At 57.5% G+C, this 21,864-nt stretch overlaps 38 non-coding genes and 3 pseudogenes across 38 annotated transcripts; all 41 read right to left on the bottom strand.

Moving 5' to 3' along the window:
• Positions 1 to 156: 156 nt before the first annotated feature.
• Positions 157 to 275, bottom strand: LOC149849946 (5S ribosomal RNA). Its single transcript, XR_016435720.1, has one exon. It is a non-coding gene; the product is annotated as a 5S ribosomal RNA (ribosomal RNA).
• A 423-nt stretch (positions 276 to 698) lies between these two features.
• On the bottom strand, positions 699 to 817 carry LOC149849945 (5S ribosomal RNA). The gene has a single exon (XR_016426974.1). It is a non-coding gene; the product is annotated as a 5S ribosomal RNA (ribosomal RNA).
• Positions 818 to 1,239: 422 nt separating this feature from the next.
• On the bottom strand, positions 1,240 to 1,358 carry LOC149849944 (5S ribosomal RNA). Its single transcript, XR_016434351.1, has one exon. It is a non-coding gene; the product is annotated as a 5S ribosomal RNA (ribosomal RNA).
• A 410-nt stretch (positions 1,359 to 1,768) lies between these two features.
• LOC149849943 (5S ribosomal RNA) lies at positions 1,769 to 1,887 on the bottom strand. Its single transcript, XR_016434805.1, has one exon. It is a non-coding gene; the product is annotated as a 5S ribosomal RNA (ribosomal RNA).
• Positions 1,888 to 2,310: 423 nt separating this feature from the next.
• Positions 2,311 to 2,429, bottom strand: LOC149849942 (5S ribosomal RNA). Its single transcript, XR_016436987.1, has one exon. It is a non-coding gene; the product is annotated as a 5S ribosomal RNA (ribosomal RNA).
• A 410-nt stretch (positions 2,430 to 2,839) lies between these two features.
• On the bottom strand, positions 2,840 to 2,958 carry LOC149849941 (5S ribosomal RNA). Its single transcript, XR_016426026.1, has one exon. It is a non-coding gene; the product is annotated as a 5S ribosomal RNA (ribosomal RNA).
• Positions 2,959 to 3,381: 423 nt separating this feature from the next.
• On the bottom strand, positions 3,382 to 3,500 carry LOC149849940 (5S ribosomal RNA). Its single transcript, XR_016433736.1, has one exon. It is a non-coding gene; the product is annotated as a 5S ribosomal RNA (ribosomal RNA).
• A 422-nt stretch (positions 3,501 to 3,922) lies between these two features.
• On the bottom strand, positions 3,923 to 4,041 carry LOC149849939 (5S ribosomal RNA). Its single transcript, XR_016434803.1, has one exon. It is a non-coding gene; the product is annotated as a 5S ribosomal RNA (ribosomal RNA).
• Positions 4,042 to 4,464: 423 nt separating this feature from the next.
• LOC149849938 (5S ribosomal RNA) lies at positions 4,465 to 4,583 on the bottom strand. Its single transcript, XR_016434799.1, has one exon. It is a non-coding gene; the product is annotated as a 5S ribosomal RNA (ribosomal RNA).
• Positions 4,584 to 5,006: 423 nt separating this feature from the next.
• LOC149849937 (5S ribosomal RNA) lies at positions 5,007 to 5,125 on the bottom strand. Its single transcript, XR_016434102.1, has one exon. It is a non-coding gene; the product is annotated as a 5S ribosomal RNA (ribosomal RNA).
• A 423-nt stretch (positions 5,126 to 5,548) lies between these two features.
• On the bottom strand, positions 5,549 to 5,667 carry LOC149849936 (5S ribosomal RNA; annotated as a pseudogene).
• Positions 5,668 to 6,090: 423 nt separating this feature from the next.
• Positions 6,091 to 6,209, bottom strand: LOC149849935 (5S ribosomal RNA). The gene has a single exon (XR_016434440.1). It is a non-coding gene; the product is annotated as a 5S ribosomal RNA (ribosomal RNA).
• A 422-nt stretch (positions 6,210 to 6,631) lies between these two features.
• On the bottom strand, positions 6,632 to 6,750 carry LOC149849934 (5S ribosomal RNA). The gene has a single exon (XR_016434350.1). It is a non-coding gene; the product is annotated as a 5S ribosomal RNA (ribosomal RNA).
• Positions 6,751 to 7,160: 410 nt separating this feature from the next.
• Positions 7,161 to 7,279, bottom strand: LOC149849933 (5S ribosomal RNA; annotated as a pseudogene).
• Positions 7,280 to 7,702: 423 nt separating this feature from the next.
• LOC149849932 (5S ribosomal RNA) lies at positions 7,703 to 7,821 on the bottom strand. The gene has a single exon (XR_016436976.1). It is a non-coding gene; the product is annotated as a 5S ribosomal RNA (ribosomal RNA).
• A 410-nt stretch (positions 7,822 to 8,231) lies between these two features.
• LOC149849931 (5S ribosomal RNA) lies at positions 8,232 to 8,350 on the bottom strand. Its single transcript, XR_016438292.1, has one exon. It is a non-coding gene; the product is annotated as a 5S ribosomal RNA (ribosomal RNA).
• Positions 8,351 to 8,773: 423 nt separating this feature from the next.
• On the bottom strand, positions 8,774 to 8,892 carry LOC149849930 (5S ribosomal RNA). Its single transcript, XR_016434797.1, has one exon. It is a non-coding gene; the product is annotated as a 5S ribosomal RNA (ribosomal RNA).
• A 423-nt stretch (positions 8,893 to 9,315) lies between these two features.
• LOC149849929 (5S ribosomal RNA) lies at positions 9,316 to 9,434 on the bottom strand. The gene has a single exon (XR_016426659.1). It is a non-coding gene; the product is annotated as a 5S ribosomal RNA (ribosomal RNA).
• Positions 9,435 to 9,857: 423 nt separating this feature from the next.
• On the bottom strand, positions 9,858 to 9,976 carry LOC149849928 (5S ribosomal RNA; annotated as a pseudogene).
• Positions 9,977 to 10,399: 423 nt separating this feature from the next.
• LOC149849927 (5S ribosomal RNA) lies at positions 10,400 to 10,518 on the bottom strand. Its single transcript, XR_016426970.1, has one exon. It is a non-coding gene; the product is annotated as a 5S ribosomal RNA (ribosomal RNA).
• A 422-nt stretch (positions 10,519 to 10,940) lies between these two features.
• Positions 10,941 to 11,059, bottom strand: LOC149849926 (5S ribosomal RNA). Its single transcript, XR_016434349.1, has one exon. It is a non-coding gene; the product is annotated as a 5S ribosomal RNA (ribosomal RNA).
• A 410-nt stretch (positions 11,060 to 11,469) lies between these two features.
• Positions 11,470 to 11,588, bottom strand: LOC149849925 (5S ribosomal RNA). The gene has a single exon (XR_016434792.1). It is a non-coding gene; the product is annotated as a 5S ribosomal RNA (ribosomal RNA).
• Positions 11,589 to 12,002: 414 nt separating this feature from the next.
• On the bottom strand, positions 12,003 to 12,121 carry LOC149849924 (5S ribosomal RNA). The gene has a single exon (XR_016436218.1). It is a non-coding gene; the product is annotated as a 5S ribosomal RNA (ribosomal RNA).
• Positions 12,122 to 12,531: 410 nt separating this feature from the next.
• LOC149849923 (5S ribosomal RNA) lies at positions 12,532 to 12,650 on the bottom strand. The gene has a single exon (XR_016434790.1). It is a non-coding gene; the product is annotated as a 5S ribosomal RNA (ribosomal RNA).
• A 422-nt stretch (positions 12,651 to 13,072) lies between these two features.
• Positions 13,073 to 13,191, bottom strand: LOC149849922 (5S ribosomal RNA). The gene has a single exon (XR_016434789.1). It is a non-coding gene; the product is annotated as a 5S ribosomal RNA (ribosomal RNA).
• Positions 13,192 to 13,614: 423 nt separating this feature from the next.
• On the bottom strand, positions 13,615 to 13,733 carry LOC149849921 (5S ribosomal RNA). The gene has a single exon (XR_016434787.1). It is a non-coding gene; the product is annotated as a 5S ribosomal RNA (ribosomal RNA).
• Positions 13,734 to 14,156: 423 nt separating this feature from the next.
• Positions 14,157 to 14,275, bottom strand: LOC149849920 (5S ribosomal RNA). Its single transcript, XR_016426404.1, has one exon. It is a non-coding gene; the product is annotated as a 5S ribosomal RNA (ribosomal RNA).
• Positions 14,276 to 14,698: 423 nt separating this feature from the next.
• LOC149849919 (5S ribosomal RNA) lies at positions 14,699 to 14,817 on the bottom strand. Its single transcript, XR_016434785.1, has one exon. It is a non-coding gene; the product is annotated as a 5S ribosomal RNA (ribosomal RNA).
• A 423-nt stretch (positions 14,818 to 15,240) lies between these two features.
• On the bottom strand, positions 15,241 to 15,359 carry LOC149849918 (5S ribosomal RNA). Its single transcript, XR_016434784.1, has one exon. It is a non-coding gene; the product is annotated as a 5S ribosomal RNA (ribosomal RNA).
• Positions 15,360 to 15,782: 423 nt separating this feature from the next.
• On the bottom strand, positions 15,783 to 15,901 carry LOC149849917 (5S ribosomal RNA). Its single transcript, XR_016426396.1, has one exon. It is a non-coding gene; the product is annotated as a 5S ribosomal RNA (ribosomal RNA).
• A 423-nt stretch (positions 15,902 to 16,324) lies between these two features.
• LOC149849916 (5S ribosomal RNA) lies at positions 16,325 to 16,443 on the bottom strand. Its single transcript, XR_016434783.1, has one exon. It is a non-coding gene; the product is annotated as a 5S ribosomal RNA (ribosomal RNA).
• A 423-nt stretch (positions 16,444 to 16,866) lies between these two features.
• LOC149849915 (5S ribosomal RNA) lies at positions 16,867 to 16,985 on the bottom strand. Its single transcript, XR_016426386.1, has one exon. It is a non-coding gene; the product is annotated as a 5S ribosomal RNA (ribosomal RNA).
• A 423-nt stretch (positions 16,986 to 17,408) lies between these two features.
• LOC149849914 (5S ribosomal RNA) lies at positions 17,409 to 17,527 on the bottom strand. Its single transcript, XR_016434782.1, has one exon. It is a non-coding gene; the product is annotated as a 5S ribosomal RNA (ribosomal RNA).
• Positions 17,528 to 17,950: 423 nt separating this feature from the next.
• Positions 17,951 to 18,069, bottom strand: LOC149849913 (5S ribosomal RNA). Its single transcript, XR_016434779.1, has one exon. It is a non-coding gene; the product is annotated as a 5S ribosomal RNA (ribosomal RNA).
• A 423-nt stretch (positions 18,070 to 18,492) lies between these two features.
• LOC149849912 (5S ribosomal RNA) lies at positions 18,493 to 18,611 on the bottom strand. Its single transcript, XR_016426383.1, has one exon. It is a non-coding gene; the product is annotated as a 5S ribosomal RNA (ribosomal RNA).
• A 423-nt stretch (positions 18,612 to 19,034) lies between these two features.
• LOC149849911 (5S ribosomal RNA) lies at positions 19,035 to 19,153 on the bottom strand. The gene has a single exon (XR_016434776.1). It is a non-coding gene; the product is annotated as a 5S ribosomal RNA (ribosomal RNA).
• A 423-nt stretch (positions 19,154 to 19,576) lies between these two features.
• LOC149849910 (5S ribosomal RNA) lies at positions 19,577 to 19,695 on the bottom strand. The gene has a single exon (XR_016426952.1). It is a non-coding gene; the product is annotated as a 5S ribosomal RNA (ribosomal RNA).
• A 423-nt stretch (positions 19,696 to 20,118) lies between these two features.
• LOC149849909 (5S ribosomal RNA) lies at positions 20,119 to 20,237 on the bottom strand. Its single transcript, XR_016426619.1, has one exon. It is a non-coding gene; the product is annotated as a 5S ribosomal RNA (ribosomal RNA).
• Positions 20,238 to 20,660: 423 nt separating this feature from the next.
• Positions 20,661 to 20,779, bottom strand: LOC149849908 (5S ribosomal RNA). The gene has a single exon (XR_016434077.1). It is a non-coding gene; the product is annotated as a 5S ribosomal RNA (ribosomal RNA).
• A 423-nt stretch (positions 20,780 to 21,202) lies between these two features.
• LOC149849907 (5S ribosomal RNA) lies at positions 21,203 to 21,321 on the bottom strand. Its single transcript, XR_016434348.1, has one exon. It is a non-coding gene; the product is annotated as a 5S ribosomal RNA (ribosomal RNA).
• Positions 21,322 to 21,731: 410 nt separating this feature from the next.
• On the bottom strand, positions 21,732 to 21,850 carry LOC149849906 (5S ribosomal RNA). The gene has a single exon (XR_016434775.1). It is a non-coding gene; the product is annotated as a 5S ribosomal RNA (ribosomal RNA).
• Between the last annotated feature and the right edge of the window lie 14 nt (positions 21,851 to 21,864).

Here is a 21,864-nt window from a genome sequence, read left to right as displayed (position 1 = left end):
ACGCCGCGGCTCGTGTCGGGTGCGGGCGCTGCGGCGCGCAAGGCGAGGGTGAAAGGGAAGCAGAAGACCTTGATGGATCAGATACGGTGTGTTGCGGGAAGTGAAAAGAAGGTCGGAGGTTGGTGCCGACGACAAAAAAGCGCCGAAGGTAAATAGAGAGTGCAACACGAGGACTTCCCAGGAGGTCACCCATTCCAGTACTACTCTCGCCCAAGCCCGCTTAACATCGGAGTTCTGATGGGATCCGGTGCTTTAGTGCTGGTATGATCGCACCCGTTACATGTTGCGCGAAAAAATGCTCTTATGCCTCACGCGGGAGCCGTGGGGGCCGCAACGCACGAACCGACTAGCCGTCATAGAAACGGCCCCGAAAAACGCCCGAAACGAGCTTAAACGGCATCCGAAACGGTCCCGAACCGACTTCGTCTGTTCGCCACGTCGTAGCCAGCGGAACGAGCTTTCCGTGGCCACAAAAATCGCCGAATTCCGACATCGGCGTGCCAAGTTACGGTCCGGCGAGCCGGAACTGCTGCTTTTGTCGCACGCCGCGGCTCGTGTCGGGTGCCGGCGCTGCGGCGCGCAAGGCGATGGTGAAAGGGAAGCAGAAGACCTCGATGGATCAGATACGGTGTGTTGCGGGAAGTGAAAAGAAGGTCGGAGGTTGGTGCCGACGACAAAAAAGCGCCGAAGGCAAAAAGAGAGTGCAACACGAGGACTTCCCAGGAGGTCACCCATCCCAGTACTACTCTCGCCCAAGCACGCTTAACTTCGGAGTTCTGATGGAATCCGGTGCTTTAGTGCTGGTATGATCGCACCCGTTACATGTTGCGCGAAAAAATGCTCTTATGCCTCACGCGGGAGCCGTGGGAGCCGCAACGCACAAACCGACTAGCCGTCATAGAAACGCCCCGAAAAACGCCCGAAACGAGCTTAAACGGCATCTGAAACGGTCCCGAACCGACTTCGTCTGTTCGTGACGTCGTAGCCAGCGGAACGTGCTTTCCGTGGCCAGGAAAATCGCCGAATTTCGACATCGGCGTGCCAAGTTACGGTCCGGCGAGCCGGAACTGCTGCGTTTGTCGCACGCCGCGGCTCGTGTCGGGTGCCGGCGCTGCGGCGCGCAAGGCGAGGGTGAAAGGGAAGCAGAAGACCTCGATGGATCAGATACGGTGTGTTGCGGGAAGTGAAAAGAAGGTCGGAGGTTGGTGCCGACGACAAAAAAGCGCCGAAGGCAAAAAGAGAGTGCAACACAAGGACTTCCCAGGAGGTCACCCATCCCAGTACTACTCTTGCTCAAGCACGCTTAACTTCAGAGTTCTGATGGGATCCGGTGCTTTAGTGCTGGTATGATCGCACCCGTTACATGTTGCGCGAAAAAATGCTCTTATGCCTCACGCGGGCGCCGTGGGGGCCGCAACGCACAAACCGACTAGCCGTCATAGAAACGCCCGAAATGAGCTTAAACGGCATCTGAAACGGTCCCGAACCGACTTCGTCTGTTCGTCACGTCGTAGCCAGCGGAACGAGCTTTCCGTGGCCAGGAAAATCGCCGAATTTCGACATCGGCGTGCCAAGTTACGGTCCGGCGAGCCGGAACTGCTGCGTTTGTCGCACGCCGCGGCTCGTGTCGGGTGCCGGCGCTGCGGCGTGCAAGGCGAGGGTGAAAGGGAAGCAGAAGACCTCGATGGATCAGATACGGTGTGTTGCGGGAAGTGAAAAGAAGGTCGGAGGTTGGTGCCGACGACAAAAAAGCGCCGAAGGCAAAAAAAGAGTGCAACACGAGGACTTCCCAGGAGGTCACCCATCCCAGTACTACTCTCGCCCAAGCACGCTTAACTTCAGAGTTCTGATGGGATCCGGTGCTTTAGTGCTAGTGTGATCGCACCCGTTACATGTTGCGCGAAAAAATGCTCTTATGCCTCACGCGGGAGCCGTGGGGGCCGCAACGCACGAACCGACTAGCCGTCATAAAAACGGCCCCGAAAAACGCTCGAAATGAGCTTAAACGGCATCCGAAACGGTCCCGAACCGACTTCGTCTGTTCGTCACGTCGTAGCCAGCAGAACGTGCTTTCCGTGGGCAGGAAAATCGCCGAATTTCAACATCGGCGTGCCAAGTTACGGTCCGGCGAGCCGGAACTGCTGCGTTTGTCGCACGCCGCGGCTCGTGTCGGGTGCCGGCGCTGCGGCGCGCAAGGCGAGGGTGAAAGGGAAGCAGAAGACCTCGATGGATCAGATACGGTGTGTTGCGGGAAGTGAAAAGAAGGTCGGAGGTTGGTGCCGACGACAAAAAAGCGCCGAAGGCAAAAAGAGAGTGCAACACAAGGACTTCCCAGGAGGTCACCCATCCCAGTACTACTCTCGCTCAAGCACGCTTAACTTCAGAGTTCTGATGGGATCCGGTGCTTTAGTGCTGGTATGATCGCACCCGTTACATGTTGCGCGAAAAAATGCTCTTATGCCTCACGCGGGAGCCGTGGGGGCCGCAACGCACAAACCGACTAGTCATCATAGAAACGCCCGAAATGATCTTAAACGGCATCTAAAACGGTCCCGAACCGACTTCGTCTGTTCGTCACGTCGTAGCCAGCGGAACGAGCTTTCCGTGGCCAGGAAAATCGCCGAATTTCGACATCGGCGTGCCAAGTTACGGTCTGGCGAGCCGGAACTGCTGCGTTTGTCGCACGCCGCGGCTCGTGTCGGGTGCCGGCGCTGCGGCGCGCAAGGCGAGGGTGAAAGGGAAGCAGAAGACCTCGATGGATCAGATACGGTGTGTTGCGGGAAGTGAAAAGAAGGTCGGAGGTTGGTGCCGACGACAAAAAAGCGCCGAAGGCAAAAAGAGAGTGCAACACGAGGACTTCCCAGGAGGTCATCCATCCCAGTACTACTCTCGCCCAAGCACGCTTAACTTCAGAGTTCTAATGGGATCCGGTGCTTTAGTGCTAGTGTGATCGCACCCGTTACATGTTGCGCGAAAAAATGCTCTTATGCCTCACGCGGGAGCCGTGGGGGCCGCAACGCACGAACCGACTAGCCGTCATAAAAACGGCCCCGAAAAACGCCCGAAATGAGCTTAAACGGCATCCGAAACGGTCCCGAACCGACTTCGTCTGTTCGCCACGTCGTAGCCAGCGGAACGAGCTTTCCGTGGCCACGAAAATCGCCGAATTCCGACATCGGTGTGCCAAGTTACAGTCCGGAGAGCCGGAACTGCTGCTTTTGTCGCACGCCGCGGCTCGTGTCGGGTGCGGGCGCTGCGGCGCGCAAGGCGAGGGTGAAAGGGAAGCAGAAGACCTTGATGGATCAGATACGGTGTGTTGCGGTAAGTGAAAAGAAGGTCGGAGGTTGGTGCCGACGACAAAAAAGCGCCGAAGGTAAATAGAGAGTGCAACACGAGGACTTCCCAGGAGGTCACCCATTCCAGTACTACTCTCGCCCAAGCACGCTTAACTTCGGAGTTCTGATGGGATCCGGTGCTTTAGTGCTGCTATGATCGCACACGTTACATGTTGCGCGAAAAAATGCTCTTATGCCTCACGCGGGAGCCATGGGGGCCGCAACGCACGAACCGACTAGCCGTCATAGAAACGGCCCCGAAAAACGACTGAAACTAGCTTAAACGGCATCCGAAACGGTCCCGAACCGACTTCGTCTGTTCGCCACGTCGTAGCCAGCGGAACGAGCTTTCCGTGGCCACGAAAATCGCCGAATTCCGACATCGGTGTGCCAAGTTACAGTCCGGAGAGCCGGAACTGCTGCTTTTGTCGCACGCCGCGGCTCGTGTCGGGTGCGGGCGCTGCGGCGCGCAAGGCGAGGGTGAAAGGGAAGCAGAAGACCTCGATGGATCAGATACGGTGTGTTGCGGTAAGTGAAAAGAAGGTCGGAGGTTGGTGCCGACGACAAAAAGCGCCGAAGGCAAAAAGAGAGTGCAACACGAGGACTTCCCAGGAGGTCACCCATCCCAGTACTACTCTCGCCCAAGCACGCTTAACTTCAGAGTTCTGATGGGATCCGGTGCTTTAGTGCTAGTGTGATCGCACCCGTTACATGTTGCGCGAAAAAATGCTCTTATGCCTCACGCGGGAGCCGTGGGGGCCGCAACGCACGAACCGACTAGCCGTCATAAAAACGGCCCCGAAAAACGCCCGAAATGAGCTTAAACGGCATCCGAAACGGTCCCGAACCGACTTCGTCTGTTCGTCACGTCGTAGCCAGCGGAACGTGCTTTCCGTGGGCAGGAAAATCGCCGAATTTCGACATCGGCGTGCCAAGTTACGGTCCGGCGAGCCGGAACTGCTGCGTTTGTCGCACGCCGCGGCTCGTGTCGGGTGCCGGCGCTGCGGCGCGCAAGGCGAGGGTGAAAGGGAAGCAGAAGACCTCGATGGATCAGATACGGTGTGTTGCGGGAAGTGAAAAGAAGGTCGGAGGTTGGTGCCGACGACAAAAAAGCGCCGAAGGCAAAAAGAGAGTGCAACACGAGGACTTCCCAGGAGGTCACCCATCCCAGTACTACTCTCGCCCAAGCACGCTTAACTTCAGAGTTCTGATGGGATCCGGTGCTTTAGTGCTAGTGTGATCGCACCCGTTACATGTTGCGCGAAAAAATGCTCTTATGCCTCACGCGGGAGCCGTGGGGGCCGCAACGTACGAACCGACTAGCCGTCATAAAAACGGCCCCGAAAAACGCCCGAAATGAGCTTAAACGGCATCCGAAACGGTCCCGAACCGACTTCGTCTGTTCGCCACGTCGTAGCCAGCGGAACGAGCTTTCCGTGGCCACGAAAATCGCCGAATTCCGACATCGGTGTGCCAAGTTACAGTCCGGAGAGCCGGAACTGCTGCTTTTGTCGCACGCCGCGGCTCGTGTCGGGTGCGGGCGCTGCGGCGCGCAAGGCGAGGGTGAAAGGGAAGCAGAAGACCTTGATGGATCAGATACGGTGTGTTGCGGTAAATGAAAAGAAGGTCGGAGGTTGGTGCCGACGACAAAAAAGCGCCGAAGGTAAATAGAGAGTGCAACACGAGGACTTCCCAGGAGGTCACCCATTCCAGTAATACTCTCGCCCAAGCACGCTTAACTTCGGAGTTCTGATGGGATCCGGTGCTTTAGTGCTGGTATGATCGCACACGTTACATGTTGCGCGAAAAAATGCTCTTATGCCTCACGCGGGAGCCGTGGGGGCCGCAACGCACGAACCGACTAGCCGTCATAGAAACGGCCCCGAAAAATGACTGAAACTAGCTTACACGGCATCCGAAACGGTCCCGAACCGACTTCGTCTGTTCGCCACGTCGTAGCCAGCGGAACGAGCTTTCCGTGGCCACAAAAATCGCCGAATTCCGACATCGGCGTGCCAAGTTACGGTCCGGCGAGCCGGAACTGCTGCTTTTGTCGCACGCCGCGGCTCGTGTCGGGTGTCGGCGCTGCGGCGCGCAAGGCGAGGGTGAAAGGGAAGCAGAAGACCTCGATGGATCAGATACGGTGTGTTGCGGTAAGTGAAAAGAACGTCGGAGGTTGGTGCCGACCACAAAAAAGCGTCGAAGGCAAAAAGAGAGTGCAACACGAGGACTTCCCAGGAGGTCACCCATCCCAGTACTACTCTCGCCCAAGCATGCTTAACTTCGAAGTTCTGATGGGATCCGGTTCTTTAGAACTGGTATGATCGCACCCGTTACATGTTGCGCGAAAAAATGCTCTTATGCCTCACGCGGGAGCCGTGGGGGCCGCAACGCACGAACCGACTAGCCGTCATAGAAACGACCCCGAAAAACGACCGAAACGCGCTTAAACGGCATCCGAAACGGTCCCGAACCGACTTTGTCTGTTCGCCACGTCGTAGCCAGCGGAATGAGCTTTCCGTGGCCACGAAAATCGCCGAATTCCGACATCGGCGTGCCAAGTTACGGTCCGGAGAGCCGGAACTGCTGCTTTTGTCGCACGCCGCGGCTCGTGTCGGGTGCCGGCGCTGCGGCGCGCAAGGCGAGGGTGAAAGGGAAGCAGAAGACCTCGATGGATCAGATACGGTGTGTTGCGGGAAGTGAAAAGAAGGTCGGAGGTTGGTGCCGACGACAAAAAAGCGCCGAAGGCAAAAAGAGAGTGCAACACGAGGACTTCCCAGGAGGTCACCCATCCCAGTACTACTCTCCCCCAAGCACGCTTAACTTCGGAGTTCTGATGGAATCCGGTGCTTTAGTGCTGGTATGATCGCACCCGTTACATGTTGCGCGAAAAAATGCTCTTATGCCTCACGCGGGAGCCGTGGGGGCCGCAACGCACAAACCGACTAGCCGTCATAGAAACGCCCCGAAAAACGCCCGAAACGAGCTTAAACGGCATCTGAAACGGTCCCGAACCGACTTCGTCTGTTCGTCACGTCGTAGCCAGCGGAACGTGCTTTCCGTGGCCAGGAAAATCGCCGAATTTCGACATCGGCGTGCCAAGTTACGGTCCGGCGAGCCGGAACTGCTGCGTTTGTCGCACGCCGCGGCTCGTGTCGGGTGCCGGCGCTGCGGCGCGCAAGGCGAGGGTGAAAGGGAAGCAGAAGACCTCGATGGATCAGATACGGTGTGTTGCGGGAAGTGAAAAGAAGGTCGGAGGTTGGTGCCGACGACAAAAAAGCGCCGAAGGCAAAAAGAGAGTGCAACACAAGGACTTCCCAGGAGGTCACCCATCCCAGTACTACTCTTGCTCAAGCACGCTTAACTTCAGAGTTCTGATGGGATCCGGTGCTTTAGTGCTGGTATGATCGCACCCGTTACATGTTGCGCGAAAAAATGCTCTTATGCCTCACGCGGGAGCCGTGGGGGCCGCAACGCACAAACCGACTAGCCGTCATAGAAACGCCCGAAATGAGCTTAAACGGCATCTGAAACGGTCCCGAACCGACTTCGTCTGTTCGTCACGTCGTAGCCAGCGGAACGAGCTTTTCGTGGCAAGGAAAATCGCCGAATTTCGACATCGGCGTGCCAAGTTACGGTCCGGCGAGCCGGAACTGCTGCGTTTGTCGCACGCCGCGGCTCGTGTCGGGTGCCGGCGCTGCGGCGTGCAAGGCGAGGGTGAAAGGGAAGCAGAAGACCTCGATGGATCAGATACGGTGTGTTGCGGGAAGTGAAAAGAAGGTCGGAGGTTGGTGCCGACGACAAAAAAGCGCCGAAGGCAAAAAAAGAGTGCAACACGAGGACTTCCCAGGAGGTCACCCATCCCAGTACTACTCTCGCTCAAGCACGCTTAACTTCAGAGTTCTCATGGGATCCGGTGCTTTAGTGCTAGTGTGATCGCACCCGTTACATGTTGCGCGAAAAAATGCTCTTATGCCTCACGCGGGAGCCGTGGGGGCCGCAACGCACGAACCGACTAGCCGTCATAAAAACGGCCCCGAAAAACGCCCGAAATGAGCTTAAACGGCATCCGAAACGGTCCCGAACCGACTTCGTCTGTTCGTCACGTCGTAGCCAGCAGAAAGTGCTTTCCGTGGGCAGGAAAATCGCCGAATTTCGACATCGGCGTGCCAAGTTACGGTCCGGCGAGCCGGAACTGCTGCGTTTGTCGCACGCCGCGGCTCGTGTCGGGTGCCGGCGCTGCGGCGCGCAAGGCGAGGGTGAAAGGGAAGCAGAAGACCTCGATGGATCAGATACGGTGTGTTGCGGGAAGTGAAAAGAAGGTCGGAGGTTGGTGCCGACGACAAAAAAGCGCCGAAGGCAAAAAGAGAGTGCAACACAAGGACTTCCCAGGAGGTCACCCATCCCAGTACTACTCTCGCTCAAGCACGCTTAACTTCAGAGTTCTGATGGGATCCGGTGCTTTAGTGCTGGTATGATCGCACCCGTTACATGTTGCGCGAAAAATTGCTCTTATGCCTCACGCGGGAGCCGTGGGGGCCGCAACGCACAAACCGACTAGTCATCATAGAAACGCCCGAAATGATCTTAAACGGCATCTAAAACGGTCCCGAACCGACTTCGTCTATTCGTCACGTCGTAGCCAGCGGAACGAGCTTTCCGTGGCCAGGAAAATCGCCGAATTTCGACATCGGCGTGCCAAGTTACGGTCTGGCGAGCCGGAACTGCTGCGTTTGTCGCACGCCGCGGCTCGTGTCGGGTGCCGGCGCTGCGGCGCGCAAGGCGAGGGTGAAAGGGAAGCAGAAGACCTCGATGGATCAGATACGGTGTGTTGCGGGAAGTGAAAAGAAGGTCGGAGGTTGGTGCCGACGACAAAAAAGCGCCGAAGGCAAAAAGAGAGTGCAACACGAGGACTTCCCAGGAGGTCACCCATCCCAGTACTACTCTCGCCCAAGCACGCTTAACTTCAGAGTTCTAATGGGATCCGGTGCTTTAGTGCTAGTGTGATCGCACCCGTTACATGTTGCGCGAAAAAATGCTCTTATGCCTCACGCGGGAGCCGTGGGGGCCGCAACGCACGAACCGACTAGCCGTCATAGAAACGGCCCCGAAAAACGACTGAAACTAGCTTAAACGGCATCCGAAACGGTCCCGAACCGACTTCGTCTGTTCGCCACGTCGTAGCCAGCGAAACGAGCTTTCCGTGGCCACGAAAATCGCCGAATTCCGACATCGGTGTGCCAAGTTACAGTCCGGAGAGCCGGAACTGCTGCTTTTGTCGCACGCCGCGGCTCGTGTCGGGTGCGGGCGCTGCGGCGCGCAAGGCGAGGGTGAAAGGGAAGCAGAAGACCTTGATGGATCAGATACGGTGTGTTGCGGGAAGTGAAAAGAAGGTCGGAGGTTGGTGCCGACGACAAAAAAGCGCCGAAGGCAAAAAGAGAGTGCAACACGAGGACTTCCCAGGAGGTCACCCATCCCAGTACTACTCTCGCCCAAGCACGCTTAACTTCAGAGTTCTGATGGGATCCGGTGCTTTAGTGCTAGTGTGATCGCACCCGTTACATGTTGCGCCAAAAAATGCTCTTATGCCTCACGCGGGAGCCGTGGGGGCCGCAACGCACGAACCGACTAGCCGTCATAAAAACGGCCCCGAAAAACGCCCGAAATGAGCTTAAACGGCATCCGAAACGGTCCTGAACCGACTTCGTCTGTTCGCCACGTCGTAGCCAGCGGAACGAGCTTTCCGTGGCCACGAAAATCGCCGAATTCCGACATCGGTGTGCCAAGTTACAGTCCGGAGAGCCGGAACTGCTGCTTTTGTCGCACGCCGCGGCTCGTGTCGGGTGCGGGCGCTGCGGCGCGCAAGGCGAGGGTGAAAGGGAAGCAGAAGACCTTGATGGATCAGATACGGTGTGTTGCGGTAAGTGAAAAGAAGGTCGGAGGTTGGTGCCGACGACAAAAAAGCGCCGAAGGTAAATAGAGAGTGCAACACGAGGACTTCCCAGGAGGTCACCCATTCCAGTACTACTCTCGCCCAAGCACGCTTAACTTCGGAGTTCTGATGGGATCCGGTGCTTTAGTGCTGGTATGATCGCACACGTTACATGTTGCGCGAAAAAATGCTCTTATGCCTCACGCGGGAGCCGTGGGGGCCGCAACGCACGAACCGACTAGCCGTCATAGAAACGGCCCCGAAAAATGACTGAAACTAGCTTACACGGCATCCGAAACGGTCCCGAACCGACTTCGTCTGTTCGCCACGTCGTTGCCAGCGGAACGAGCTTTCCGTGGCCACAAAAATCGCCGAATTCCGACATCGGCGTGCCAAGTTACGGTCCGGCGAGCCGGAACTGCTGCTTTTGTCGCACGCCGCGGCTCGTGTCGGGTGTCGGCGCTGCGGCGCGCAAGGCGAGGGTGAAAGGGAAGCAGAAGACCTCGATGGATCAGATACGGTGTGTTGCGGTAAGTGAAAAGAACGTCGGAGGTTGGTGCCGACCACAAAAAAGCGTCGAAGGCAAAAAGAGAGTGCAACACGAGGACTTCCCAGGAGGTCACCCATCCCAGTACTACTCTCGCCCAAGCATGCTTAACTTCGAAGTTCTGATGGGATCCGGTTCTTTAGAACTGGTATGATCGCACCCGTTACATGTTGCGCGAAAAAATGCTCTTATGCCTCACGCGGGAGCCGTGGGGGCCGCAACGCACGAACCGACTAGCCGTCATAGAAACGACCCCGAAAAACGACCGAAACGCGCTTAAACGGCATCCGAAACGGTCCCGAACCGACTTTGTCTGTTCGCCACGTCGTAGCCAGCGGAACGAGCTTTCCGTGGCCACGAAAATCGCCGAATTCCGACATCGGCGTGCCAAGTTACGGTCCGGAGAGCCGGAACTGCTGCTTTTGTCGCACGCCGCGGCTCGTGTCGGGTGCCGGCGCTGCGGCGCGCAAGGCGAGGGTGAAAGGGAAGCAGAAGACCTCGATGGATCAGATACGGTGTGTTGCGGGAAGTGAAAAGAAGGTCGGAGGTTGGTGCCGACGACAAAAAAGCGCCGAAGGCAAAAAGAGAGTGCAACACGAGGACTTCCCAGGAGGTCACCCATCCCAGTACTACTCTCGCCCAAGCACGCTTAACTTCGGAGTTCTGATGGAATCCGGTGCTTTAGTGCTGGTATGATCGCACCCGTTACATGTTGCGCGAAAAAATGCTCTTATGCCTCACGCGGGAGCCGTGGGGGCCGCAACGCACAAACCGACTAGCCGTCATAGAAACGCCCCGAAAAACGCCCGAAACGAGCTTAAACGGCATCTGAAACGGTCCCGAACCGACTTCGTCTGTTCGTCACGTCGTAGCCAGCGGAACGTGCTTTCCGTGGCCAGGAAAATCGCCGAATTTCGACATCGGCGTGCCAAGTTACGGTCCGGCGAGCCGGAACTGCTGCGTTTGTCGCACGCCGCGGCTCGTGTCGGGTGCCGGCGCTGCGGCGCGCAAGGCGAGGGTGAAAGGGAAGCAGAAGACCTCGATGGATCAGATACGGTGTGTTGCGGGAAGTGAAAAGAAGGTCGGAGGTTGGTGCCGACGACAAAAAAGCGCCGAAGGCAAAAAGAGAGTGCAACACAAGGACTTCCCAGGAGGTCACCCATCCCAGTACTACTCTTGCTCAAGCACGCTTAACTTCAGAGTTCTGATGGGATCCGGTGCTTTAGTGCTGGTATGATCGCACCCGTTACATGTTGCGCGAAAAAATGCTCTTATGCCTCACGCGGGAGCCGTGGGGGCCGCAACGCACAAACCGACTAGCCGTCATAGAAACGCCCGAAATGAGCTTAAACGGCATCTGAAACGGTCCCGAACCGACTTCGTCTGTTCGTCACGTCGTAGCCAGCGGAACGAGCTTTCCGTGGCAAGGAAAATCGCCGAATTTCGACATCGGCGTGCCAAGTTACGGTCCGGCAAGCCGGAACTGCTGCGTTTGTCGCACGCCGCGGCTCGTGTCGGGTGCCGGCGCTGCGGCGTGCAAGGCGAGGGTGAAAGGGAAGCAGAAGACCTCGATGGATCAGATACGGTGTGTTGCGGGAAGTGAAAAGAAGGTCGGAGGTTGGTGCCGACGACAAAAAAGCGCCGAAGGCAAAAAGAGAGTGCAACACGAGGACTTCCCAGGAGGTCACCCATCCCAGTACTACTCTCGCCCAAGCACGCTTAACTTCAGAGTTCTGATGGGATCCGGTGCTTTAGTGCTAGTGTGATCGCACCCGTTACATGTTGCGCGAAAAAATGCTCTTATGCCTCACGCGGGAGCCGTGGGGGCCGCAACGCACGAACCGACTAGCCGTCATAAAACGGCCCCGAAAAACGCCCGAAATGAGCTTAAACGGCATCCGAAACGGTCCCGAACCGACTTCGTCTGTTCGTCACGTCGTAGCCAGCGGAACGTGCTTTCCGTGGGCAGGAAAATCGCCGAATTTCGACATCGGCGTGCCAAGTTACGGTCCGGCGAGCCGGAACTGCTGCGTTTGTCGCACGCCGCGGCTCGTGTCGGGTGCCGGCGCGCAAGGCGAGGGTGAAAGGGAAGCAGAAGACCTCGATGGATCAGATACGGTGTGTTGCGGGAAGTGAAAAGAAGGTCGGAGGTTGGTGCCGACGACAAAAAAGCGCCGAAGGCAAAAAGAGAGTGCAATACAAGGACTTCCCAGGAGGTCACCCATCCCAGTACTACTCTCGCTCAAGCACGCTTAACTTCAGAGTTCTGATGGGATCCGGTGCTTTAGTGCTGGTATGATCGCACCCGTTACATGTTGCGCGAAAAAATGCTCTTATGCCTCACGCGGGAGCCGTGGGGGCCGCAACGCACAAACCGACTAGTCATCATAGAAACGCCCGAAATGATCTTAAACGGCATCTAAAACGGTCCAGAACCGACTTCGTCTGTTCGTCACGTCGTAGCCAGCGGAACGAGCTTTCCGTGGCCAGGAAAATCGCCGAATTTCGACATCGGCGTGCCAAGTTACGGTCTGGCGAGCCGGAACTGCTGCGTTTGTCGCACGCCGCGGCTCGTGTCGGGTGCCGGCGCTGCGGCGCGCAAGGCGAGGGTGAAAGGGAAGCAGAAGACCTCGATGGATCAGATACGGTGTGTTGCGGGAAGTGAAAAGAAGGTCAGAGGTTGGTGCCGACGACAAAAAAGCGCCGAAGGCAAAAAGAGAGTGCAACACGAGGACTTCCCAGGAGGTCACCCATCCCAGTACTACTCTCGCCCAAGCACGCTTAACTTCAGAGTTCTGATGGGATCCGGTGCTTTAGTGCTAGTGTGATCGCACCCGTTACATGTTGCGCCAAAAAATGCTCTTATGCCTCACGCGGGAGCCGTGGGGGCCGCAACGCACGAACCGACTAGCCGTCATAAAAACGGCCCCGAAAAACGCCCGAAATGAGCTTAAACGGCATCCGAAACGGTCCTGAACCGACTTCGTCTGTTCGCCACGTCGTAGCCAGCGGAACGAGCTTTCCGTGGCCACGAAAATCGCCGAATTCCGACATCGGTGTGCCAAGTTACAGTCCGGAGAGCCGGAACTGCTGCTTTTGTCGCACGCCGCGGCTCGTGTCGGGTGCGGGCGCTGCGGCGCGCAAGGCGAGGGTGAAAGGGAAGCAGAAGACCTCGATGGATCAGATACGGTGTGTTGCGGTAAGTGAAAAGAAGGTCGGAGGTTGGTGCCGACGACAAAAAGCGCCGAAGGCAAAAAGAGAGTGCAACACGAGGACTTCCCAGGAGGTCACCCATCCCAGTACTACTCTCGCCCAAGCACGCTTAACTTCAGAGTTCTGATGGGATCCGGTGCTTTAGTGCTAGTGTGATCGCACCCGTTACATGTTGCGCGAAAAAATGCTCTTATGCCTCACGCGGGAGCCGTGGGGGCCGCAACGCACGAACCGACTAGCCGTCATAAAAACGGCCCCGAAAAACGCCCGAAATGAGCTTAAACGGCATCCGAAACGGTCCCGAACCGACTTTGTCTGTTCGTCACGTCGTAGCCAGCGGAACGTGCTTTCCGTGGGCAGGAAAATCGCCGAATTTCGACATCGGCGTGCCAAGTTACGGTCCGGCGAGCCGGAACTGCTGCGTTTGTCGCACGCCGCGGCTCGTGTCGGGTGCCGGCGCTGCGGCGCGCAAGGCGAGGGTGAAAGGGAAGCAGAAGACCTCGATGGATCAGATACGGTGTGTTGCGGGAAGTGAAAAGAAGGTCGGAGGTTGGTGCCGACGACAAAAAAGCGCCGAAGGCAAAAAGAGAGTGCAACACGAGGACTTCCCAGGAGGTCACCCATCCCAGTACTACTCTCGCCCAAGCACGCTTAACTTCAGAGTTCTGATGGGATCCGGTGCTTTAGTGCTAGTGTGATCGCACCCGTTACATGTTGCGCGAAAAAATGCTCTTATGCCTCACGCGGGAGCCGTGGGGGCCGCAACGTACGAACCGACTAGCCGTCATAAAAACGGCCCCGAAAAACGCCCGAAATGAGCTTAAACGGCATCCGAAACGGTCCCGAACCGACTTCGTCCGTTCGCCACGTCGTAGCCAGCGGAAAGAGCTTTCCGTGGCCACGAAAATCGCCGAATTCCGACATCGGTGTGCCAAGTTACAGTCCAGAGAGCCGGAACTGCTGCTTTTGTCGCACGCCGCGGCTCGTGTCGGGTGCGGGCGCTGCGGCGCGCAAGGCGAGGGTGAAAGGGAAGCAGAAGACCTTGATGGATCAGATACGGTGTGTTGCGGGAAGTGAAAAGAAGGTCGGAGGTTGGTGCCGACGACAAAAAAGCGCCGAAGGTAAATAGAGAGTGCAACACGAGGACTTCCCAGGAGGTCACCCATTCCAGTACTACTCTCGCCCAAGCACGCTTAACTTCGGAGTTCTGATGGGATCCGGTGCTTTAGTGCTGGTATGATCGCACCCGTTACATGTTGCGCGAAAAAATGCTCTTATGCCTCACGCGGGAGCCGTGGGGGCCGCAACGCACGAACCGACTAGCCGTCATAGAAACGGCCCCGAAAAACGCCCGAAACGAGCTTAAACGGCATCCGAAACGGTCCCGAACCGACTTCGTCTGTTCGCCACGTCGTAGCCAGCGGAACGAGCTTTCCGTGGCCACGAAAATCGCCGAATTCCGACATCGGCGTGCCAAGTTAAAGTCCGGCGACCCGGAACTGCTGCGTTTGTCGCACGCCGCGGCTCGTGTCGGGTGCCGGCGCTGCGGCGCGCAAGGCGAGGGTGAAAGGGAAGCAGAAGACCTCGATGGATCAGATACGGTGTGTTGCGGGAAGTGAAAAGAAGGTCGGAGGTTGGTGCCGACGACAAAAAAGCGCCGAAGGCAAAAAGAGAGTGCAACACGAGGACTTCCCAGGAGGTCACCCATCCCAGTACTACTCTCGCCCAAGCACGCTTAACTTCAGAGTTCTGATGGGATCCGGTGCTTTAGTGCTAGTGTGATCGCACCCGTTACATGTTGCGCGAAAAAATGCTCTTATGCCTCACGCGGGAGCCGTGGGGGCCGCAACGTACGAACCGACTAGCCGTCATAAAAACGGCCCCGAAAAACGCCCGAAATGAGCTTAAACGGCATCCGAAACGGTCCCGAACCGACTTTGTCTGTTCGTCACGTCGTAGCCAGCGGAACGTGCTTTCCGTGGGCAGGAAAATCGCCGAATTTCGACATCGGCGTGCCAAGTTACGGTCCGGCGAGCCGGAACTGCTGCGTTTGTCGCACGCCGCGGCTCGTGTCGGGTGCCGGCGCTGCGGCGCGCAAGGCGAGGGTGAAAGGGAAGCAGAAGACCTCGATGGATCAGATACGGTGTGTTGCGGGAAGTGAAAAGAAGGTCGGAGGTTGGTGCCGACGACAAAAAAGCGCCGAAGGCAAAAAGAGAGTGCAACACGAGGACTTCCCAGGAGGTCACCCATCCCAGTACTACTCTCGCCCAAGCACGCTTAACTTCAGAGTTCTGATGGGATCCGGTGCTTTAGTGCTAGTGTGATCGCACCCGTTACATGTTGCGCGAAAAAATGCTCTTATGCCTCACGCGGGAGCCGTGGGGGCCGCAACGTACGAACCGACTAGCCGTCATAAAAACGGCCCCGAAAAACGCCCGAAATGAGCTTAAACGGCATCCGAAACGGTCCCGAACCGACTTCGTCTGTTCGCCACGTCGTAGCCAGCGGAACGAGCTTTCCGTGGCCACGAAAATCGCCGAATTCCGACATCGGTGTGCCAAGTTACAGTCCAGAGAGCCGGAACTGCTGCTTTTGTCGCACGCCGCGGCTCGTGTCGGGTGCGGGCGCTGCGGCGCGCAAGGCGAGGGTGAAAGGGAAGCAGAAGACCTTGATGGATCAGATACGGTGTGTTGCGGGAAGTGAAAAGAAGGTCGGAGGTTGGTGCCGACGACAAAAAAGCGCCGAAGGTAAATAGAGAGTGCAACACGAGGACTTCCCAGGAGGTCACCCATTCCAGTACTACTCTCGCCCAAGCACGCTTAACTTCGGAGTTCTGATGGGATCCGGTGCTTTAGTGCTGGTATGATCGCACCCGTTACATGTTGCGCGAAAAAATGCTCTTATGCCTCACGCGGGAGCCGTGGGGGCCGCAACGCAGGAACCGACTAGCCGTCATAGAAACGGCCCCGAAAAACGCCCGAAACGAGCTTAAACGGCATCCGAAACGGTCCCGAACCGACTTTGTCTGTTCGTCACGTCGTAGCCAGCGGAACGTGCTTTCCGTGGGCAGGAAAATCGCCGAATTTCGACATCGGCGTGCCAAGTTACGGTCCGGCGAGCCGGAACTGCTGCGTTTGTCGCACGCCGCGGCTCGTGTCGGGTGCCGGCGCTGCGGCGCGCAAGGCGAGGGTGAAAGGGAAGCAGAAGACCTCGATGGATCAGATACGGTGTGTTGCGGGAAGTGAAAAGAAGGTCGGAGGTTGGTGCCGACGACAAAAAAGCGCCGAAGGCAAAAAGAGAGTGCAACACGAGGACTTCCCAGGAGGTCACCCATCCCAGTACTACTCTCGCCCAAGCACGCTTAACTTCAGAGTTCTGATGGGATCCGGTGCTTTAGTGCTAGTGTGATCGCACCCGTTACATGTTGCGCGAAAAAATGCTCTTATGCCTCACGCGGGAGCCGTGGGGGCCGCAACGTACGAACCGACTAGCCGTCATAAAAACGGCCCCGAAAAACGCCCGAAATGAGCTTAAACGGCATCCGAAACGGTCCCGAACCGACTTCGTCCGTTCGCCACGTCGTAGCCAGCGGAAAGAGCTTTCCGTGGCCACGAAAATCGCCGAATTCCGACATCGGTGTGCCAAGTTACAGTCCAGAGAGCCGGAACTGCTGCTTTTGTCGCACGCCGCGGCTCGTGTCGGGTGCGGGCGCTGCGGCGCGCAAGGCGAGGGTGAAAGGGAAGCAGAAGACCTTGATGGATCAGATACGGTGTGTTGCGGGAAGTGAAAAGAAGGTCGGAGGTTGGTGCCGACGACAAAAAAGCGCCGAAGGTAAATAGAGAGTGCAACACGAGGACTTCCCAGGAGGTCACCCATTCCAGTACTACTCTCGCCCAAGCACGCTTAACTTCGGAGTTCTGATGGGATCCGGTGCTTTAGTGCTGGTATGATCGCACCCGTTACATGTTGCGCGAAAAAATGCTCTTATGCCTCACGCGGGAGCCGTGGGGGCCGCAACGCACGAACCGACTAGCCGTCATAGAAACGGCCCCGAAAAACGCCCGAAACGAGCTTAAACGGCATCCGAAACGGTCCCGAACCGACTTCGTCTGTTCGCCACGTCGTAGCCAGCGGAACGAGCTTTCCGTGGCCACGAAAATCGCCGAATTCCGACATCGGCGTGCCAAGTTAAAGTCCGGCGACCCGGAACTGCTGCGTTTGTCGCACGCCGCGGCTCGTGTCGGGTGCCGGCGCTGCGGCGCGCAAGGCGAGGGTGAAAGGGAAGCAGAAGACCTCGATGGATCAGATACGGTGTGTTGCGGGAAGTGAAAAGAAGGTCGGAGGTTGGTGCCGACGACAAAAAAGCGCCGAAGGCAAAAAGAGAGTGCAACACGAGGACTTCCCAGGAGGTCACCCATCCCAGTACTACTCTCGCCCAAGCACGCTTAACTTCAGAGTTCTGATGGGATCCGGTGCTTTAGTGCTAGTGTGATCGCACCCGTTACATGTTGCGCGAAAAAATGCTCTTATGCCTCACGCGGGAGCCGTGGGGGCCGCAACGTACGAACCGACTAGCCGTCATAAAAACGGCCCCGAAAAACGCCCGAAATGAGCTTAAACGGCATCCGAAACGGTCCCGAACCGACTTTGTCTGTTCGTCACGTCGTAGCCAGCGGAACGTGCTTTCCGTGGGCAGGAAAATCGCCGAATTTCGACATCGGCGTGCCAAGTTACGGTCCGGCGAGCCGGAACTGCTGCGTTTGTCGCACGCCGCGGCTCGTGTCGGGTGCCGGCGCTGCGGCGCGCAAGGCGAGGGTGAAAGGGAAGCAGAAGACCTCGATGGATCAGATACGGTGTGTTGCGGGAAGTGAAAAGAAGGTCGGAGGTTGGTGCCGACGACAAAAAAGCGCCGAAGGCAAAAAGAGAGTGCAACACGAGGACTTCCCAGGAGGTCACCCATCCCAGTACTACTCTCGCCCAAGCACGCTTAACTTCAGAGTTCTGATGGGATCCGGTGCTTTAGTGCTAGTGTGATCGCACCCGTTACATGTTGCGCGAAAAAATGCTCTTATGCCTCACGCGGGAGCCGTGGGGGCCGCAACGTACGAACCGACTAGCCGTCATAAAAACGGCCCCGAAAAACGCCCGAAATGAGCTTAAACGGCATCCGAAACGGTCCCGAACCGACTTCGTCTGTTCGCCACGTCGTAGCCAGCGGAACGAGCTTTCCGTGGCCACGAAAATCGCCGAATTCCGACATCGGTGTGCCAAGTTACAGTCCAGAGAGCCGGAACTGCTGCTTTTGTCGCACGCCGCGGCTCGTGTCGGGTGCGGGCGCTGCGGCGCGCAAGGCGAGGGTGAAAGGGAAGCAGAAGACCTTGATGGATCAGATACGGTGTGTTGCGGGAAGTGAAAAGAAGGTCGGAGGTTGGTGCCGACGACAAAAAAGCGCCGAAGGTAAATAGAGAGTGCAACACGAGGACTTCCCAGGAGGTCACCCATTCCAGTACTACTCTCGCCCAAGCACGCTTAACTTCGGAGTTCTGATGGGATCCGGTGCTTTAGTGCTGGTATGATCGCACCCGTTACATGTTGCGCGAAAAAATGCTCTTATGCCTCACGCGGGAGCCGTGGGGGCCGCAACGCAGGAACCGACTAGCCGTCATAGAAACGGCCCCGAAAAACGCCCGAAACGAGCTTAAACGGCATCCGAAACGGTCCCGAACCGACTTCGTCTGTTCGCCACGTCGTAGCCAGCGGAACGAGCTTTCCGTGGCCACGAAAATCGCCGAATTCCGACATCGGCGTGCCAAGTTACGGTCCGGCGACCCGGAACTGCTGCGTTTGTCGCACGCCGCGGCTCGTGTCGGGTGCCGGCGCTGCGGCGCGCAAGGCGAGGGTGAAAGGGAAGCAGAAGACCTCGATGGATCAGATACGGTGTGTTGCGGGAAGTGAAAAGAAGGTCGGAGGTTGGTGCCGACGACAAAAAAGCGCCGAAGGCAAAAAGAGAGTGCAACACGAGGACTTCCCAGGAGGTCACCCATCCCAGTACTACTCTCGCCCAAGCACGCTTAACTTCAGAGTTCTGATGGGATCCGGTGCTTTAGTGCTAGTGTGATCGCACCCGTTACATGTTGCGCGAAAAAATGCTCTTATGCCTCACGCGGGAGCCGTGGGGGCCGCAACGTACGAACCGACTAGCCGTCATAAAAACGGCCCCGAAAAACGCCCGAAATGAGCTTAAACGGCATCCGAAACGGTCCCGAACCGACTTCGTCTGTTCGCCACGTCGTAGCCAGCGGAACGAGCTTTCCGTGGCCACGAAAATCGCCGAATTCCGACATCGGTGTGCCAAGTTACAGTCCAGAGAGCCGGAACTGCTGCTTTTGTCGCACGCCGCGGCTCGTGTCGGGTGCGGGCGCTGCGGCGCGCAAGGCGAGGGTGAAAGGGAAGCAGAAGACCTTGATGGATCAGATACGGTGTGTTGCGGGAAGTGAAAAGAAGGTCGAAGGTTGGTGCCGACGACAAAAAAGCGCCGAAGGCAAAAAGAGAGTGCAACACGAGGACTTCCCAGGAGGTCAACCATCCCAGTACTACTCTCGCCCAAGCACGCTTAACTTCGGAGTTCTGATGGGATCCGGTGCTTTAGTGCTGGTATGATCGCACCCGTTACATGTTGCGCGAAAAAATTCTCTTATGCCTCACGCGGGAGCCGTGGGGGCCGCAACGCACGAACCGACTAGCCGTCATAGAAACGGCCCCGAAAAACGCCCGAAACGAGCTTAAACGGCATCCGAAATGGTCCCGAACCGACTTCGTCTGTTCGCCACGTCGTAGCCAGCGGAACGAGCTTTCCGTGGCCACGAAAATCGCCGAATTCCGACATCGGCGTGCCAAGTTACGGTCCGGCGACCCGGAACTGCTGCGTTTGTCGCACGCCGCGGCTCGTGTCGGGTGCCGGCGCTGCGGCGCGCAAGGCGAGGGTGAAAGGGAAGCAGAAGACCTCGATGGATCAGATACGGTGTGTTGCGGGAAGTGAAAAGAAGGTCGAAGGTTGTTGCCGACGACAAAAAAGCGCCGAAGGCAAAAAAAGAGTGCAACACAAGGACTTCCCAGGAGGTCACCCATCCCAGTACTACTCTCGCCCAAGCACGCTTAACTTCGGAGTTCTGATGGGATCCGGTGCTTTAGTGCTGGTATGATCGCACCCGTTACATGTTGCGCGAAAAAATGCTCTTATGCCTCACGCGGGAGCCGTGGGGGCCGCAACGCACGAACCGACTAGCCGTCATAGAAACGGCCCCGAAAAACGCCCGAAACGAGCTTAAACGGCATCCGAAACGTTCCCGAACCGACTTCGTCTGTTCGCCACGTCGTAGCCAGCGGAACGAGCTTTCCGTGGCCACGAAAATCGCCGAATTCCGACATCGGCGTGCCAAGTTACGGTCCGGCGACCCGGAACTGCTGCGTTTGTCGCACGCCGCGGCTCGTGTCGGGTGCCGGCGCTGCGGCGCGCAAGGCGAGGGTGAAAGGGAAGCAGAAGACCTCGATGGATCAGATACGGTGTGTTGCGGGAAGTGAAAAGAAGGTCGGAGGTTGGTGCCGACGACAAAAAAGCGCCGAAGGTAAAAAGAGAGTGCAACACGAGGACTTCCCAGGAGGTCACCCATCCCAGTACTACTCTCGCCCAAGCACGCTTAACTTCGGAGTTCTGATGGGATCCGGTGCTTTAGTGCTGGTATGATCGCACCCGTTACATGTTGCGCGAAAAAATGCTCTTATGCCTCACGCGGGAGCCGTGGGGGCCGCAACGCACGAACCGACTAGCCGTCATAGAAACGGCCCCGAAAAACGCCCGAAACGAGCTTAAACGGCATCCGAAACGGTCCCGAACCGACTTCGTCTGTTCGTCACGTCGTAGCCAGCGGAACGTGCTTTCCGTGGCCAGGAAAATCGCCGAATTTCGACATCGGCGTGCCAAGTTACGGTCCGGCGAGCCGGAACTGCTGCGTTTGTCGCACGCCGCGGCTCGTGTCGGGTGCCGGCGCTGCGGCGCGCAAGGCGATGGTGAAAGGGAAGCAGAAGACCTCGATGGATCAGATACGGTGTGTTGCGGGAAGTGAAAAGAAGGTCGGAGGTTGGTGCCGACGACAAAAAAGCGCCGAAGGCAAAAAGAGAGTGCAACACAAGGACTTCCCAGGAGGTCACCCATCCCAGTACTACTCTTGCTCAAGCACGCTTAACTTCAGAGTTCTGATGGGATCCGGTGCTTTAGTGCTGGTATGATCGCACCCGTTACATGTTGCGCGAAAAAATGCTCTTATGCCTCACGCGGGCGCCGTGGGGGCCGCAACGCACAAACCGACTAGCCGTCATAGAAACGCCCGAAATGAGCTTAAACGGCATCTGAAACGGTCCCGAACCGACTTCGTCTGTTCGTCACGTCGTAGCCAGCGGAACGAGCTTTCCGTGGCCAGGAAAATCGCCGAATTTCGACATCGGCGTGCCAAGTTACGGTCCGGCGAGCCGGAACTGCTGCGTTTGTCGCACACCGCGGCTCGTGTCGGGTGCCGGCGCTGCGGCGTGCAAGGCGAGGGTGAAAGGGAAGCAGAAGACCTCGATGGATCAGATACGGTGTGTTGCGGGAAGTGAAAAGAAGGTCGGAGGTTGGTGCCGACGACAAAAAAGCGCCGAAGGCAAAAAGAGAGTGCAACACGAGGACTTCCCAGGAGGTCACCCATCCCAGTACTACTCTCGCCCAAGCACGCTTAACTTCAGAGTTCTGATGGGATCCGGTGCTTTAGTGCTAGTGTGATCGCACCCGTTACATGTTGCGC

Source organism: Nuphar pumila, chromosome 1, assembly GCF_984573655.1.
Source record: "Nuphar pumila chromosome 1, dmNupPumi1.hap1.1, whole genome shotgun sequence".
Lineage (NCBI taxonomy): Eukaryota > Viridiplantae > Streptophyta > Magnoliopsida > Nymphaeales > Nymphaeaceae > Nuphar > Nuphar pumila.
Note: the sequence above shows the minus strand (reverse complement) of the source record. Positions and strands in the feature narration are given on the sequence as shown.